Below are 17,444 nucleotides of genomic sequence, written 5' to 3'. Positions count from 1 at the left end.
TTCTGTAAAACACTACGTAGAGATATATAAGTCTAACTGCTATTACTATTAAAGTTAGAATTTTTAAAGATTTTTAATTATATTAATTGGATCAATTGTATTATTATGTTTTTTATATATGTTGTGAGCCACCCCAAGTCCTCGGAGAGGGGCGGCATACAAATCCAATTAAACAAACAAATGATGGCTACATGGATTTGTATAAACAAATAGCTCAATATTAAAATTAGGACTGGGCAAATTTCTCTTCTCTTCCAAACTGTTGTTCAACATAACAAAATAGACTGTTCTGTCATAAATATATGCTATGAATTGAAGCCAACAGATAGAGTGCATTGAAGGGGTTTTTTTGGGAAATAAATTAATTCATCATTCATCTGCCAAATATATGAAAAAAATGGCTCAATTTTAAACTGTTACTTATTTTATATTTTATATTTTTTGCCAAGATAATGCAAAAATACAATCAATTTGCTTGCACCTGGAGTATTTTTGTCTTTCTCTAATGATCCTGCCATTTCAGTGTCTTCCTTTTTTGTGCTTCTGAAATGTGGAATATAAAATATGCTGCAAGCTAAAAAAAAGTAGAAACAGAACCTCTATTTTGAGTAATGCCTGAATTTTGAGCTTTGTGTGCCATTGTCTAGCAAGCACTAGGGGGAGCCCTCGGGCTACTTTTTTTTTTTTTTAAATCTGTTGTCCTAGTCAGGAAGGAGTACAGTATAGGTAAATTTTACCAGGGGTTGAATATTATTGGGGTTTATTGCTTCAGATAACAGTAACATCAATTTAAGATTGAACAAAGATCTTGAAGAGCTGTTGAGTGCTCAGGTAATTCTCTTTCCACCCATTAAATAAATTTGTGGAGTGAAGTGAGGTCATACATGCTAGCCACCTAGGCAAACATCTTTGCACCGGCTAATCATGTCCCCTCGTGATGAATTTAGGCAGTATTTATTTATGAAATTTAGGTACCACCCATCTCACTCTCAGAGTGACTTGTGTTCGAACAGCATGCTAAACCCAGTGAAGCACTTGCACTGTCATTACTGCATATGTTCAATCTACATACTACGTATGTTAAATCAACCACAACAATACAAGAGCACACAATAGATACAAACTTAATGTAAACCACTGCAAACTCAACTGCAGAAAATACAATTTCAGCAATAAAGTGATCAATTTATTTATCAATTTATTTATTAGATTTGTATGCCGCCCCTCTCCAAAGACTCGGGGCAGCTAATAACAATAAAGAAGACAATGTAACAAATCTAATATTAAAAAATAATCTAAAACCCCAATTTAAGAGACCAATCATACAAACAAGCATACCATGTATACATTCTATAAGCCTAGGGGGAAGGGAAAAATTTCAATTCCCCCATGCCTGACGACAGAGGTGGGTTTTAAGGAGCTTGCGAAAGGCAAGGAGGGTGGGGGCAACTCTGATATCTGGGAGGAGCTGGTTCCAGAGGGTCGGGGCCGCCACAGAGAAGGCTCTTCTCCTGGGTCCCGCCAAATGACATTGTTTAGTCGACGGGACCTGGAGAAGGCCAACTCTGTGGGACCTAACCGGTCGCTGGGATTCGTGCGGCAGAAGGCGGTCCCAGAGATATTCTGGTCCGATGCCATGAAGGGCTTTATAGGTCATAACCAACACTTTGAATTGTGACCGGAAATTGATCGGCAACCAATGCAGACTGCGGAGTATCAATGCATGGAATTCACTAACCGACTCTGGTTTCTTTCCCAAACCCCAGAAAATGTATCCTTAGACTGTCTATTGTTGATCTCACCCCATTTCTAAGAGGTCTCTAAAGGACATAAGCGTACCATTGTGCCTACCATCCCTCTCTTACTATCCTATTGTCCTCATTTATCTGTACTTACTTTGCTTGCATTTATATTTATACCTATACCTGCTATCTTGTACGTGTTTGACAAACAAATAAATAAAAAAATATAATAATAACAACAACAATAACAACAACAGAGTTGGAAGGGACCTTGGAGGTCTTCTAGTCCAACCCCCTGCTTAGGCAAGAAATCCTACACTACATCAGATGTTTATCCAACATCTGCTAAAAAACTTCCAGTGTTGGGGCATTCACAACTTCTGGAGGCAAGCTGTTCCATATGTTGAATCTTGCAGTGCAATAAGTTCTCAACTTATAATAGTTCATTTGGTGTGTGTTCAAAGTTACAAACGGCACTGAACAAGTGACTTATGACCGTTTTTCACACTTATGACCATTGCAGCCTCCCCATATTCATGTGATCAAGATTCAAACACTTGGCGACTGGTTCATAGTTATGAAGGTTGCAGTGTCCCAGGGTCACAAGATCATCTTTTGCAAAGATAATAAGGAAGCCAGATTTACTTAAGAATTGTGTTACTAATTTAACGACTGCAATGCGTCACTTAACAACTGCAGCCAGAAGTGGAGGGAAACTCACTTAACAATGGACTGAGCAAGATAAATTTTGGGCTCCACAGTGGATTACCTGGCCTCAGTCATGCTAATTAGATCAAAGACCACAATTTTGGTGAATATAAAGCATAGAATAGCTGGCTGGAGAAGTCTGGGAGTTGAAGTCCACTAGTCTTAAAGTTGCCAAGTTTACTACATCCTTCCCTCCTGATTGGTGCCTTTGTACCATGTGACTCCTGGGAGGGCTTGAGATGACCATCTTTTTTTTAAATTAAAAAAAAAAGATTTTTCTTTTTTTTCTGAGCATGCACAGAAGCTGAGTTTCCGTCACTGTGCATGCGGTTGCCATCTTGTGTTTGGCTTTTTTTGGGGGGGGGTTGGGGATTTTTTTTATTTTTCAGCACTGAGGCACCCATGAGGTGTGCCCACGTGGTGCGGGAGGAAGCAAACCAGTAATTATTATTAATTATTATTATTATTATTATTTTTTATTAAATTTGTATGCCGCCCTTCTCCGTGGACTTGGGGCTAACAACAGTAATAGAAAAAACAATGTACAATACAAATCTAATAATTAAAACGAAAAACCCATAATTTAAGAAAATATACACACAACATACCATACATAAACAGTAATGAGGCAAGTTAGAACCCACCTGCATCTGAAATTGTGATAGGCCAAGATTTTTCATGCACCTTGTGAGTACAAATATAAATTTGTTTGAGAATTGCTTTTATTTTTGCACTCATAATAACTGCATTAAAGATTGAGTCTGGAATCTTAATTCCCTGTTAGGGAACTAGCCTTTTTTTTTTTCAGGCAGAAATGCTATACGGGCTAAATGAAGATAAAGATATTCCACCTCTGGTTGTGTTTGACTTGAGATAGTTGCTCATCTCTTTTTCCTAGCCAAGGGAACCAGCATTGTTCAAAAACACTTCCATGGTCATGTGGCTAGGTCTATGATAATTTGCCATGGCCAAACTACCACAGCCAATTCATCACGACCGACTTGCCACAGCCAATTTACCAAGCCAACTCACTGTGTGACAACTTGTTGTAGGACAAGAGTTACAGTAAAACCAAAGAGATAGTGGAATAGAATCATTTAAGAAAGGCTACAGAAGGAGGACAGAAGGAATTGTGAATGACAAAAATTAAAATATATTTTTAATTTATTTTAAATAATTAAATTGAATTGTTAAATTGTCCAGTGGTGAGTTGTCCAGCAGTGAATTTGTTGTGGTGGGTTAGCTTTGGCAAGTTGTCCCGTTCATGATGCCACTGGCATGACCTCTGGGAACTCTAGAACTCTGTTACCTTCCCACCAAAGTGGTGTCTAATATCTACTCTTGTTTATATAGTTTTGAACTCCTGGGTAAGCAGGAGCTGGGCCAAGGACAGCAACATCTTGTTGCACAATGCTTGGGTTTCAAACTGCCAACCTTCTGGTCAACAAGCCCAGCATTAATTGCAAGGCTACTGCACCCCTTCCTATGGGCTATTTTCTTTTCTCCTCCTCTTCTATTTGTTTCAGCTGCCCATTAGATTTTCACATATTGAAGGCCCCCGTAAAAAGCCCTTCAAGCAGGCACCTTTAATGCACATCATTTAAGAACACTTTTCTGATCTTTGCGCATTAGCTGTGCTAAAATTCAAGAGTTTGGAGTTATTAGGAGATAGGAGTCAGTTTAGAAAATGTTCATGTGCAGTTATCTGGTTTTAATATTTTGCCACATGTTAAAAGCTGTCAATGGATATGCAATATTTGTACTGAAAAGTAAGCTTTTTTTTTGCTAAACTAAAGTCCTTTTTGCCACTGCAGTCATTTTAAAAAAAAATACCATCTCTTTTAAAAGCAACTGATTGCTTTCTTTCTTTTAAGTTGCATGGGTCCCACTGTTCTTGGAGCTGCTGTTGTCAGTCGCATCATAATAATGGCCATATCCCCCTAGCCTACTTGTTCAGATCACAATTTCATTTCCTGTGGCTCAAAAGAAGAAGGAAATGCAGAAAAACAATAATTAAAGGAATTCACTAACAGAAGAGCTGGGGAAACAATTATTTAAAGACAATTCAGGAATTTGAATTAGGACAATAGAAAAAGAAACAACTAGCTTACCCCTTAAAAAGAAATGAGCAAACAGGAGACTGCTAATTAAAGAGATGGTAGCCTTGAGAAAAGATTGCAAGTATTATTATTATTATTCTATGTAAACATTTTTGTCTGAGAAAAAAAAACAGTGCACTTTTGCTTGAATTTCCTTAAAGAAATAAGAAGCAAGTATGGGAACCCTCCACCCTCTGATGTAAATATCATATTGCTGCTTTTCATACAATTTACAGGTAATCCTCACTTAACAACCACAATTGGGAATGGCAACTCCGTGGCTAAGTAATGTAATTGTTAAGCAAAAAGCATGCGATTATGACTTGCATTTTTATTGCTGGTTTCTCTTTGAGACTGCTGGTCAGAAGTCATTTGTGAAGCACATAAATTATGGTCATGTGATCACAGGATGCTGTAACAATTGTAAATGCTGACTAGGTGCGAAGTGCCCAAATGCTAATCCCATGATTATGGGGATATCATGATGGTTGTAAATGTGAGGTTACCAGTTGTAAAGTTATGTTTTCAATCCATCATAAGTTTGGATGGTTGCTAAACAGGGCAGTTATTAAGAGAGGAGTGCTGTAGTGATTTGATCCTTTCCCTGGCCTTTACAAGATATTCAAACATGACATGAAATGCTCTGGGTTTACCTCATGCAACAGGTCATGTCACCAAAACTAAAAACCAAGATTAACAAGTTTAAATGACCTGGTTAAGTTTATTGTGGTGTGTCTGTTTGTATCTATAATAGGGAAAATGGTAGTGGGGAACATACATAACAAACAGAAATTGGACTTCTGGGAGAGCAATAGCAAGCTAACATGTCGCTGAATGAGCAGAAATGATGTGGCCATGACTGAAGGACCGGGTAGTTGATTGGGCCCAAAAAACTCTCTGGAATAAGATGGGAGATTCCCAGTGAAGGGCTACCAAAACATTTACTGCCACACTGTGGACGTGGCTTAAGCAGGATGCCCTGCATTTTCTTTCAACATCTTTCAGTGCAAATTGGGTGCTCTGGGATGGAGCTCCATTTTTGCTACCCCACTGCTTCTCCCCCACCCAGGGCAGTAGCCCACCCCTGGAGCTTCCCCACTTGTATTTTGGATGGCTGCTCCTCATGAGGAGACTGCAAGACAGCAGGTTACTGACCTTTTGAGTACTGTCCCTCAAGCTTTTGATAGGAATTAAATAGGTTGAATGAATATAATTGTGTTAGTAGTAGTATTACTCATAGAGTAATTAAGTGCAGTAGTTTTTATGCATTATAAAGCAATATCACAATAAAACAGTATAATATTCAAAATAAGGCATTTGCAGGATCCAATATGGGTTGGTCACCGGGACAAGAGGTATTGTCTTCGGAACTTTCGGACTCATGATGGAGCCCATCCTCAGGGAAGTTCTCTCTAGCAGACCAACCCAAATTGGATCCTACAACATTATACTGTACTGGGACACAAATATTTGCCTTCATTCATAAGGCATTTGTTTTGAACAATAAAGATAAAGACCAACCAGATAAAGATACATCCCATGAGGGATGTAGTATACCAATATTATAACAGATAGAATGTGCTGTCTGTTATATTGTGTATTCTTTTACACTACTTGATTGGTGGTCTTGATGTTTATGTTTTGGATTATATCCTAAAGTGATCTCCCTCCACTTCCAGATTGAGAAATTGAGCCAGTTGTTTTCCCAAAACATTCCTCCTGGTTCTTGCGAGGCATGGCCCATCCCCTGATAGAAGCCCTTCATGTAGGCAGTTTGGACCATGGTCTAGGAATCCATGAATTGATTTGCATCAGGTCTAGATGCATTTACAACTCTGAGAAGACTTAATTTCTGCCTAAATGCTCTGATAGCTTATAACTAGTTTAAATGTGAGGCTGAATAAAGTTACTATGTAAAACTTGGAATCTTAATTTATCAAATGTAATGGAGACTTCGGTGAAAGTTTTATACCTATGCATTTTAGATACTCCTGGTTAGGCATGTAGCAGCCAGTTTCATTGGAACTACTGGATTTGCAGTTCTGGGGAATTCTTATATGCCCTTTGCTTTTTGCTAATATTGCACCTATATATATATATATCACTTTCATCCTTGTTCTCACCTGCAAAAGATTGTTGGCAGCCCTGTGGTGATGCTGCCCACAAAAACCTGTCCACAGTCTCTTATGCTGGTGTCTATGGGTTACCAGTGCTGAGAAATTTAGCTCCACGCCCCATGATGGGAAAACTGGCATAAAAAATCCCACACTTTTCTCCACTCAACATAGATGAGAAAGAAACTGGGGAGAATGGTTCCTGTGCTGTCAGTTCTTTGATCGCAAAAGTCATCACTCTGTGGATTGAAAATCTGAATCTCTTCTTCGTTCTATGGTTGAACTTTCTATTAGATGCCAAAAAGTTTCTAATGCAATCTTAAAATATAGAAATAAGGGAGGCTATGCTCTTGCAGTAATAAAATTGTAGAAGGCAAAAATTCTGGGTTTGTTGCTATATAGTGTATATGAGGGTCCTCCTACTTTAGAAGCCTGTATAGTCTAAGCCTCTGAAAGCTATACTCCATGTCCATTATTCAGCTTCAAATGTCCTTGTTTGGTAGAGCTTGGCACAATTCCCTGCTGCTGGGTCAGGTTTTGGCTGAAACAAATTCTTTGGGTTGAGTCTCTGGATCACCTCATGCTACTAGATAGGTTTTTCCTCATCCCCAAGAAGGAAAATTGATTCTGATATGGCACATTGTGGCCTTACACTTCAGGCAATATTATCACTCAGACCTGATACAGCATTAAATGAACAAACATGATTCAAGATTTAGATCTACAAAAAGACAAGGCTAAAATCATCCATCCCTATTATATTGCAATTGTCAGTTCTCCACGGACAATTTCTAGGTACCTCTGTAACATCGTACCTGTTTCACATATGGGATTTTTTTTACCTTGGCTCAAATTGATACACTATCTTTTATGAAGACATGCAGTACACAAAAAACCACATATTGCAATGGTATATGTGTCTGCTGATATATAGAGACAATAATTCATGTATGGTTACATTGCCAATTGTACCACCCATGGCATAGAGGGGAAAATGGAAGTGTATATAGGTGGAAATTTAACATTTGTTTGAATAAAACTCTCTGGTTGATAAAAAGAAATCCTGTTCTTTTTTGGTTAAATTGGAAGCTGCTATAGAGACAAAACATATTTTTTGCAAAGACAAGACCAAGGAAAAACCCAAGTGCTTTCTAGATATTCCTTTGCATGAATTCAGTGAAGACCATAAATTATGATTTATGGGATAATTCAGCCTTTCCCAGCTCCCAGAATTCTCAGCAATGGTCATGATGGCTGGAGATATTTAGAGTATGGATTATATGAGATCAGCCAATTATGTTTATTCGACAATCTATAATTAAAATTGTGACCTGTGCAATATGAGAGGCCAGCCATTATGTGCTCACATTTTTGTTCTCATACACTCTTTCCTGTTGTCCCCAAATTTAATAAGTGCATGAAAGACACACCCAATGCACAGTTCAAAGGTGCAGGGATAGTGGGTCAAAAGGTTGCTATTTCTTAGCTGGCATTCAGGCATTTTGCCAACCAGTGATGTATTTTTTATGATGCTCCATGGCTATATTCAATCAGTAGGCTTAATTGGATTGAATTTGGTTAGGATTTAGTCCCTGCATTTTGGTAGCTTAGCTTGTAGTAATCCAGAACATGTTATATAACCAAGATGCATTGCATGAATGACATTGCTCAACAGATTCCTGAATCCCACATAGATTTTCTTTTCTTTTTTTTCTATTCTTTTCTTTTCCTTTCCTTTCCCTTTCCCGTTTTCTTTCCCTCCTCCCTCCCCTCCTCTCCCTCTTTTCTACATTTTAATGTTTTTTGACGTATCAGTTTTGAAATTTCTCCAAGCATACTGATTTATCAGGAGAGTTACTTTGGCTCTCTGTCTCTTGCCACGCACTTCCTCCATTCTCTTTTTATGTAATTTCTGATCTTTGGGGCCTGAATATTTTGGAGAGAGTTTTGCTGCTGTCCACTGGCTTTCTATACAGGAAATATATATATAGGTGTGGTTTACAGGTGATGGCTCATTAAGAAGAGAAGCCTTCCAGCAGTTTTAGCAGGAAGCGTTTTTTTGGCACCTCGAAATGGAAGTATATCATCTTGATGGTAGCATCTGCCACCTTCTGCATTTCTCAGCTCCAACCATGAATGATAAGAAAATGCTGCTAAGGAGGAGGGGAAGAATAAGAAAAAAAAAATCAGACCTGTGTTACTGAAGGGAACCTAATATCACGGCCCTGACAGCTCTCTTTGCTCCAGAGAAAACAAAACAGTTGCCTAGCTATGTAACTGTCAAGTTATGCACTAAAGAGATATAAAAAGGATTTGGTAATATTGTACGCCTCAGCAGAGGGGTGGGGGGAGTTGACATGTCACGGCAGATTACAGGAACAATTAGGGCACACTGAACCATGAAGGGGATGCATACATTTTTCTTCTTCTTTTAATCTGGTCAACCCTCCAAATGAGTCAGAGGAAGCAAATGCTGGAGATGCTGCTATTAATAGATATGTTCCCTTCATTGTTTGTGAGGATCTACGTGCTTGTTTTGCTTCGGGTGCTCTTATGGCAGAGTGGTATTCTCAGCAGAAGGGATGTTTGTGTGAAAATTAGGTGTGAAAGACAGGTGGCTTAGGGGGGAATTTCAAATTTACCACTTGCTCTGCTGTCAAGACCTGTGTTGCCTACAAATAATTAGAAATAAAAGGTGTGTGGATAGAGGAGTATGAGACAGTCAGAAAAAGGAGGCGTCCTAACAATTCTGGATATAAATGGATATAATAGCCATCAATCCAGCAGGTGGCCATGCTTTGTACGTTTTTGTCTAGCCTCAGAATCTAAGCAGGATTAGGCTTAATTGGCACAGTACTCGAAGAATTTTAGATTGTTAGCTTGACTAATAAACTGATCAAACATCCTGCCCAGAAAACTATATGGCTATGGCTATGTAGAGGCAGCAATCAAAGACATCTTTACTCTTTTAAAAAAAATCTTAAAATAGTTCTGGGATTCAGTGAATTAGATGTTCAGGCCTAAGGATGAGTAACTGTAAAGGATGATGGTGACTTTTCTTCCAGAACAAGCTTATTTTTTACTTAACACAAATGCTACATGCTTCCAAAACCCAAAACTTAAGTGGGCCAAGTATCATGTTGCAGCTGTCTGCCTTTGGCTCTGCCTAGGTGCGACTCTGGAGATGCAATTCTGTTTTGCCACCAGCAACATAATTTACTCACCATGATGATATCTTTCTTACTTCTTCTGTGTGCTGATCATTTATTTATTTATTTGTTTGTTTGTTTGTTTGTTTGTTTGTTTGTTTGTTCATTCGTTCGTTCGTTCATTCATTCATTCATTTTTTTAATACCGCTCTTCTCCTTAGACTCAGGGCAGCTTACAACATGTTAGCAATAGCACTTTTTAACAGAGCCAGCCTATTGCCCCCACAATCCGGGTCCTTATTTTACCCACCTCGGAAGGATGGAAGGCTGAGTCAACCTTGAGCCGGTGATGAGATCTGAACCGCTGACCTGCAGATCTAGCAGTCAGCTTTAGTGGCCTGCAGTACTGCACTCTACCCACTGCACCACCTCGGCTCATAGTAACTTTAATAGTTTCTTAGTAACTTTAATAGTGAGCTTAGATTTTGGTGGCTTCATGGTCATATCCGTTTAGATCTCTTGGCATGCCATAAAAATGGTATGTTATTGTCATCGTACATGATCCTTGAATTCTCAGTCTGCCCCAGAGCTCTGGAATAAACTGTGATCTTCCATCCAAGTATTAACCTGACTCTGTTCAGCTTTTTAAGATTAGCAAAGGTTGATAAGTCCATTTTACATATGCCATAGTATAAGAGTACATGTAAATCCATGATAGATATTGTTGGCATTATAGTGAAGTTTACAGGAGGCACTTATCTGTTGGTGGGATTTGAGGTAATCTGGTTGCTCAACTATTATAATGGCTAATTGAACAATGAATTGACAACCACAGGAACTACTGCAGGATAAACAGGAAGAAATTGGAGAGAGTAGGATAGTGGGAAGCAAACTGTCTGCTGTTACTCCAGCAATTAGAATTTTATGGGTGGTAAAGATATTAGATCTGGGAAGAGATGAGATGGGAATGCAAAAGGGCAAGACATTTCATTTATTTTGTTTATTTATTTATTACTGAATTAGATAACTTAATTGTATTAATTGCAAGATTTGAGTGAGTGATTTGTTTTCAACTCCTCAAAAACACATAGATGTTCTTGATTATGATCTATTTTTAATCTGACTTAATGCATTTGAAATAAAACCAAGATTAAAAAATAATAAGAATTCACCTTTAAAAGTTGGAAAGAGATTTATTCTTAGTTAAAACAATTAGTCAGTGGAACAACTTGCCTCCAGATGTTGTGAATGCTTCAACACTGGAAGTTTTAAAGAAGATATTGGAGAACCATTTGTCTGAAGTGATGTAGGATTTCCTGCCTAATCAGGGAGTTGGAATAGAAGATCTCCAAGGTCCCTTCCAACTCTCTTATTCTGTTTCTGTTTCTGTTTCTAGTATCTTCCCAAATATTGGGAGGGTGTCTGCCAAACACATCTCTTTAGCCAGAGGAATAGGCCTTCCCCATCCTCAGTAGCTGCATTTTTGGCACCAGAGCAATCTTCAAAATGGCTTCACTGGCTGATTATGAATAATCTTCACAATAGAAAGAGTAATGGGATTTTTTTGAGCTCCACATGTCATAGAAGCTACCAGATGACCAGCTCCCTCTGGAGATTCGTACTGCCCCCACCCTCCTGACCTTCTGCAAGACACTTAAGACCCATCTATGTCGCCAGGCTTAGGGCAGCTAGATCATGCCCCCTACTTATCTGACTGTTAAATGTTATGTGTGGATGTGATTGAGTAGACTGACTGTTTTTTATATAATGGGATTTTAATTTACTGTTTTTAACTATTAGATTTGTATACATATTGTTTGTATTCATGTTGTGAGCCACTCCTGGTCCTCGGAGAGAGGCGGCATACAAGTCTAATAAATAATAATAATAATAATAATAATAATAATAATAATGATAATAATAATAATAATAATAATAAAAAAAATAATAAATATGAATCACAGCAATCACTTAAAACTGGAGTCAGAGCCAATGGCATCCTAAACCATATCATTGCCACAATTATGAATTTGCATCATGACATTAGATGCATGTCATAAGTTACAGCTTCTGAATTATAGCACTTAGCATTAACACCTAGATTATTATTATTATTATTATTATTATTATTATTATTATTATTATTATTATTATTATTAATTAGATTTGTATGCCACCCTTCTCCGAAGACTCGGGGTGGCTTATATACTGCTTCACAGTGCTTTACAGCCCTCTCTAAGTAGTTTACAGGGTCAGCATATTGCCCCCAACAATCTGGGTCCTCGTTTTAACTGACCTCAGAAGAATGGAAGTCAACATTGAGCTGCTCAGACTTGAACTCCTGGAGGAGCAGCGAGTTAGCCTGTAGTACTGCATTCTAACCACTGCACTACCATGCCTCTGCATGGATCATCATTTGCTCCCCCTTGCTGCTCCCTTGCTCAGCCATGTGAATGTTTATGGAATGATGTAAACAACATTGTAGTAGCTGCATACCAGGTTCCCCCCTCCATTGGCTTATTTTTTCCCAGTATCAATCTTGCTTTTTAGTTCTCAACAGCTTCTGTTTCCCCTGAATGATCAGCAAAAGGGCTTGAAAAAATATTTATATAGCTGAGCAACTGCTTTGCACGCAGCAGCTTCTCAAGTTATACCTTGGCATCTTCAGTAAATGGATAAGAGCTTGGGAATTACAGCAAATCAGTACAAGATTGGCACAGGGTCTGGGCTGGTATAAACCTGTTTTCTGTATTTATCCAAATTGGCAGATAAATAACTGAAATGATCACGTGCAGGAAGAGCTTGGATTGTATCGAATTAATTGAATTAATTGAATTAATTAAGGAAAGGGTGCTCCCAACACATTTTGTTTAACCCTGAGTGTCTGATCATGATGACAAAAAATGAAGGAGATTGGTGGATACAGTGAAAACTGATCACATCCAGGTCACTAGTAATACATTATTAATACTGCTTTAGAATTAGAAACAGAATGAGATCTTGCTGCTGCAGTCAACAAATCAAACTCAACTGCTTCTCCTGTAGCTACAATTCCAGGCACTTTCATAAACCAAAAAGAATTCTGACCTTGGAACTACTTGTAATAAATGGAAGCTCTATCTTATAGACACCATACACTGGCTGTACACTCCTTGTAGTTGAAGTTATATTGCAGTCCACTTAGCATCTGGATGCATAGGGCAATCTTTAATGTTTGTCTAGGGTTTTAGCTTATCTGATGTTCTTTCAAACCTTTCATTGTTTTGTTGGATTACATGCATTTCTCAATACTGTACCATCAACCATTTCTGTCTCCCCAGTGTCATATGCTACCTCTTATTCAACAGTTTCTAATTTGCTTCTTGAATGTGATTGCTTCTTTTCAGAGCCCAACAATGGCAGGGTGATTAGAATAACTAGTTGAATGAAGAGTCTTATTTCCTTTAATAGAATAGTTAATGAAAATCAACTACCGTGTTTCCCCAAAAATAAGACACTGTCTTATATTAATTTTTGCTCCAAAAGTTGTGCTACGTCTTATTTTTGGGGGGTGCCTTATATTTCTCAAATAAGACAAATTCACAGGCAGAAAAGCTGACACCCCCAAAGAAAGTGTACCGTACGGTACACTGATTATGGTATGGTACCTGTCAGTATGGCACCCATACACACAAACGACGGCACTTATATGGTACAACAGTATACTCCCGCTATTGCAGCTTCCGGCCACCAGAGGAACTACAGTCTACTTACTGTAGTGGAGACTGTAATGGCGGTGAGACAGCAGCAGACTGTGTCTGCTGTACTGGACGGTACAAAGCGATGGAAGGGGCCAGCAGGGGACGCCACATTATTACGGTACCGCTATGAACAGCTTTGAATGGTACCGTATGTTTTTCCACCATACCGTATGTTAACTTGACTATGCCTTATTTTCGGGGGATGTCTTATATTAGCAAATTCTGCAAAACCTCTGACATGCCTTACTTTTGGGGTATGTCTTATTTTCGGGGAAACAGGGTAATTTTGAGTAGTTCAGAGAACCGGCAAATACTACCTCTGACTGGGACAGTGGGGTGGGAATGGAGACTTTGCAATATTCTTTGCCCAGGAATGGGGATTTTCCAAGCCATACCACATCCCCCAAGCAAGCCCACAGAATCAGTAGTAAAAAAAATTGGATTTCACCAATGCAGTCAAACGTTTCTTCATTCTTAGAGCAGAGATACATGCATCTACATTATGTCATGACTCCACTTACATGACTTCCATCCCTTTCTATGGAAAGACGGTGGTTTCTGTATTTTTACACAGTATATTTCTTGTGTGATATTTTAGTTACACTGACTTCCAGGGTCACCATGTTTCCAGTTGCATCCTTATTAGGAATCATCAAATGTAGGTAGCCAGATGTTCTGCTCTAAGAATTTAAGACTTAAGTATATACCATTCTGACAGCCTTTGTACAAGCTTCTTCTTGCAAGCCAGTGACCGCCAGGATTCAGTTAACCCCCAAAGTAAAGCACTGTAAATAGTCATTTAAATGTGAAAGTCTCTTGAGTTTAATTCTTTGTAGGAATTGAAACCCATAGAGTGATAGTGGACTATCAGTATCGGACAACTGAACAATGAAACTGGTCACATACTACTTTCTGGCAGTCAATGTTACTGAATACTCTTATGGAAATCTTAATCCAAATTTCCGATTTTTTTATTAGACTTTTTACTTGGTTTTTTTGAAACTATGGAGACTGTTATTGAGGAAAAATGGTTTCTTGCTCTGAGTTGTGCTTGATGTCTAAAGTCCTCTCTTTTCCCTAATTCATACAGAAGTGATAAACATATATCTATAGCCAAATAACCCCTTTGCTGCATTAGCTGCTTTGGGTGCTAGTTTGCTTCTCGGGACCAGTTCAAGGAGCTAGTCATTACCTTTAAAGTCTTACATGACATCGAGCCAGGTCACCTGAGGAAATGTATTATTCAATCACACTTTCCCATTCCGCCTGATTAGGCAAAGAAGTTATGTTACAGGCTGTCAGTTAAAGAATTTTGACTGGCAGCCTCCAGGAAGAAACTCTTTTCTGCTGTTGTCTGCACCCTTCCCCCTCAGCCCAGATGAGGAGGAACTATACTCTCCAGGCCTTTCAGGAGAGTGTGACAAGAGTGTGAGAGTAGGACAAGCCTCCAATGAAAAGGAAATTGGTTCAAAACAGACACACACACGCAGTAGAATTCCAGTAAATGTTATTTATCGCAACAAAAGAGAAGCAAAACTCCCTTTTAGAATTCAAAGGGATTTCTTGTATAAACAAGGCAGTAATGGATTATAGTCCGATAACAAGGCAAGCAATAAATCAGCAATAAACCAGTACTGTGCAGTTCGGCACAAATACTGTGGCAAAAACTTACAAGGATTTCTTTTCTCAAACTCCGTGACTCCCAACAACTACGATCAGATAAACTCCACGCTGCTAAGCTCGCACACTGCCAATATAACAGCTGCTATAATTACGTGAGCCCCACCCAACCACAGGTGGATTCTCTATCGCCTGAAATAGTTCTTCAGTTGTTCTCTCCTCTGCATAACTTTACGCATGCGTGGGTCTAGCAATTCATCATCTGAATCTAGCAAAGATAATGGAGATTGGCTTCCTGAGCTGTCTGCCAAGCCCCCCTCTTCCAAGTCACCCCCACCTTCTTCTTCCGAGGAAACTTCACTACCTGACTCTGTCGGTAATAAAACAGGCATATGACATGTTGATGTTTCCCTTGCATTCCTTGGGTCAGGAGCTGGGCCAGAGTCAACCACAACAGAAGACATGGCTCTCTCTACTTGTATTGGGGTCAAAGAGTGGAATGCAAACGTGAGGGTGGTTAGAGTCCTGAAGGCACCCCGGCCACCTTTCAACTTTTAATTTATTTTATCTGCATTTTTACCTGGGCCCCATTTTACTGAACTATGTATTGTGTTTGTTTATGGTTTTATGCTTTTCTCTTTATACCACCCTTGGAGTGAGATGCGTGAATTAATTCCAATTTCTAAGAAAAAAGAATTTCCTTTTTCTTGTTCTGAACTTTTTCAAATTAATTCAGTGTGATGAGAGAGACAGAGAAGAAAGTTTGAGTGCTTTTTATAGCAATTATATTAAAAAAATGTCTTTTTAGGAATTAGAAAAGGACTAAGGTACCAGGTTGTTGTTTATTTCCCTAGCTGGGAATTAGCACCAGATTTTAATTGCAGGTTAGAAATTTGCAATTAAAGAGATTAAAATATTGCAATTATGTAACGATCTTATTTAGGTCAAATGTGGGGATGAAGCATAGCTCAAACTTATGTTTTACATACAGTTTAGATTAACTATTTGAATCATAGTTATTGGGTATATAAGAGCTAGGGTGGCTCAGTGGTTAGAGTGCAGCACTGCAGGCTACTTCAGCTAACTGCTAGCTGTAGTTCAGCAGTTCAAATCTCACCACCGTCTCAAGGTTGACTCAGCCTTCCATCCGTCCGAGGTGGGTAAAATGAGGACCCAGATTATTGTGAGCAATATGCTGATTCTGTAAACCACTTAGAGAGGATTGTAAAAGCACTATGAGGCAGTACAGTGTTCCCTCGATTTTCGCGGGTTCGAACTTCACAAATAGCCTATACCACGGTTTTTCAAAAAAATATTAATTAAAAAATACTTTGCGGTTTTTTTCCTATACCACGGTTTTTCCCATCCGATGATGTCATATGTCATCGCCAAACTAATAATTTTTGAAAATAAATAACAAAAAAATAATTATTGTTAATAAATAATTATGTTTATAAATATCAGGATCACTAAGTGCCTTATTCAATGGCAAGTACCAGTAATAATGGTGAGTAAATGGTTGTTAAGGGAATGGGAAATGGTAATTTAGGGGATTAAAGTGTTAAGGGATGGCTTGTGATACTGTCCATAGCCAAAAATGGTGTATTTACTTCCGCATCTCTACTTCGCGGAAATTCGACTTTCGCGGGTGGTCTCGGAACGCATCCCCCGCGGAAATCGAGGGAACCCTGTATATAGGTCTAAATGCTACAAATGCTATAATCAATTAAGTCCAGCATCACTAAATTGCTCAAAGTTTTGAATTAAAAAAGAAATCACTTCTCTTTATGTATTTTTCGAATATATACATTTTCAAATGGTTTTAAAATATATTGCACCTGGTATGTATTTCCTCCCAATAAACATGCCTATTTTCACTTTTATCTAATGCATGGTATTTTTTGTGTACATTCTGTAAATTGAACTGCAAAGTGAGTCACAGAATTAAGAAAACCACATTCCAATTCTCATAAGTACAAGAGCTATGCATTTACTAAACCTTCATAAAAATTAATTCTGGCTAAAGGGATTGTTCTTCATTTCTTTCTTGACAGTCCTGATTCAATTAATGAAACTGTTTTAGATATTCTTTCAAAGAAGAAAACTTTAAATAATTTCTCATGGTATAATATGGTGTTCTTGAATTTATTTAACCATAGGGTAGCCAAGAACTATGTGTACAAATCTGCCTCCCCTGAAGATGAAAGTGAGGACTATAAATCACTAGAGAAAATATTCTTGATTTCTCTAGTGATTTATAGTGCTCACTTTC

Source organism: Erythrolamprus reginae, chromosome 1, assembly GCF_031021105.1.
Source record: "Erythrolamprus reginae isolate rEryReg1 chromosome 1, rEryReg1.hap1, whole genome shotgun sequence".
In the NCBI taxonomy this organism is placed as follows: Eukaryota; Metazoa; Chordata; class Lepidosauria; order Squamata; family Dipsadidae; genus Erythrolamprus; species Erythrolamprus reginae.
The sequence above is the reverse complement of the archived record's forward strand: the minus strand, read 5'-3'. Positions refer to the sequence as shown.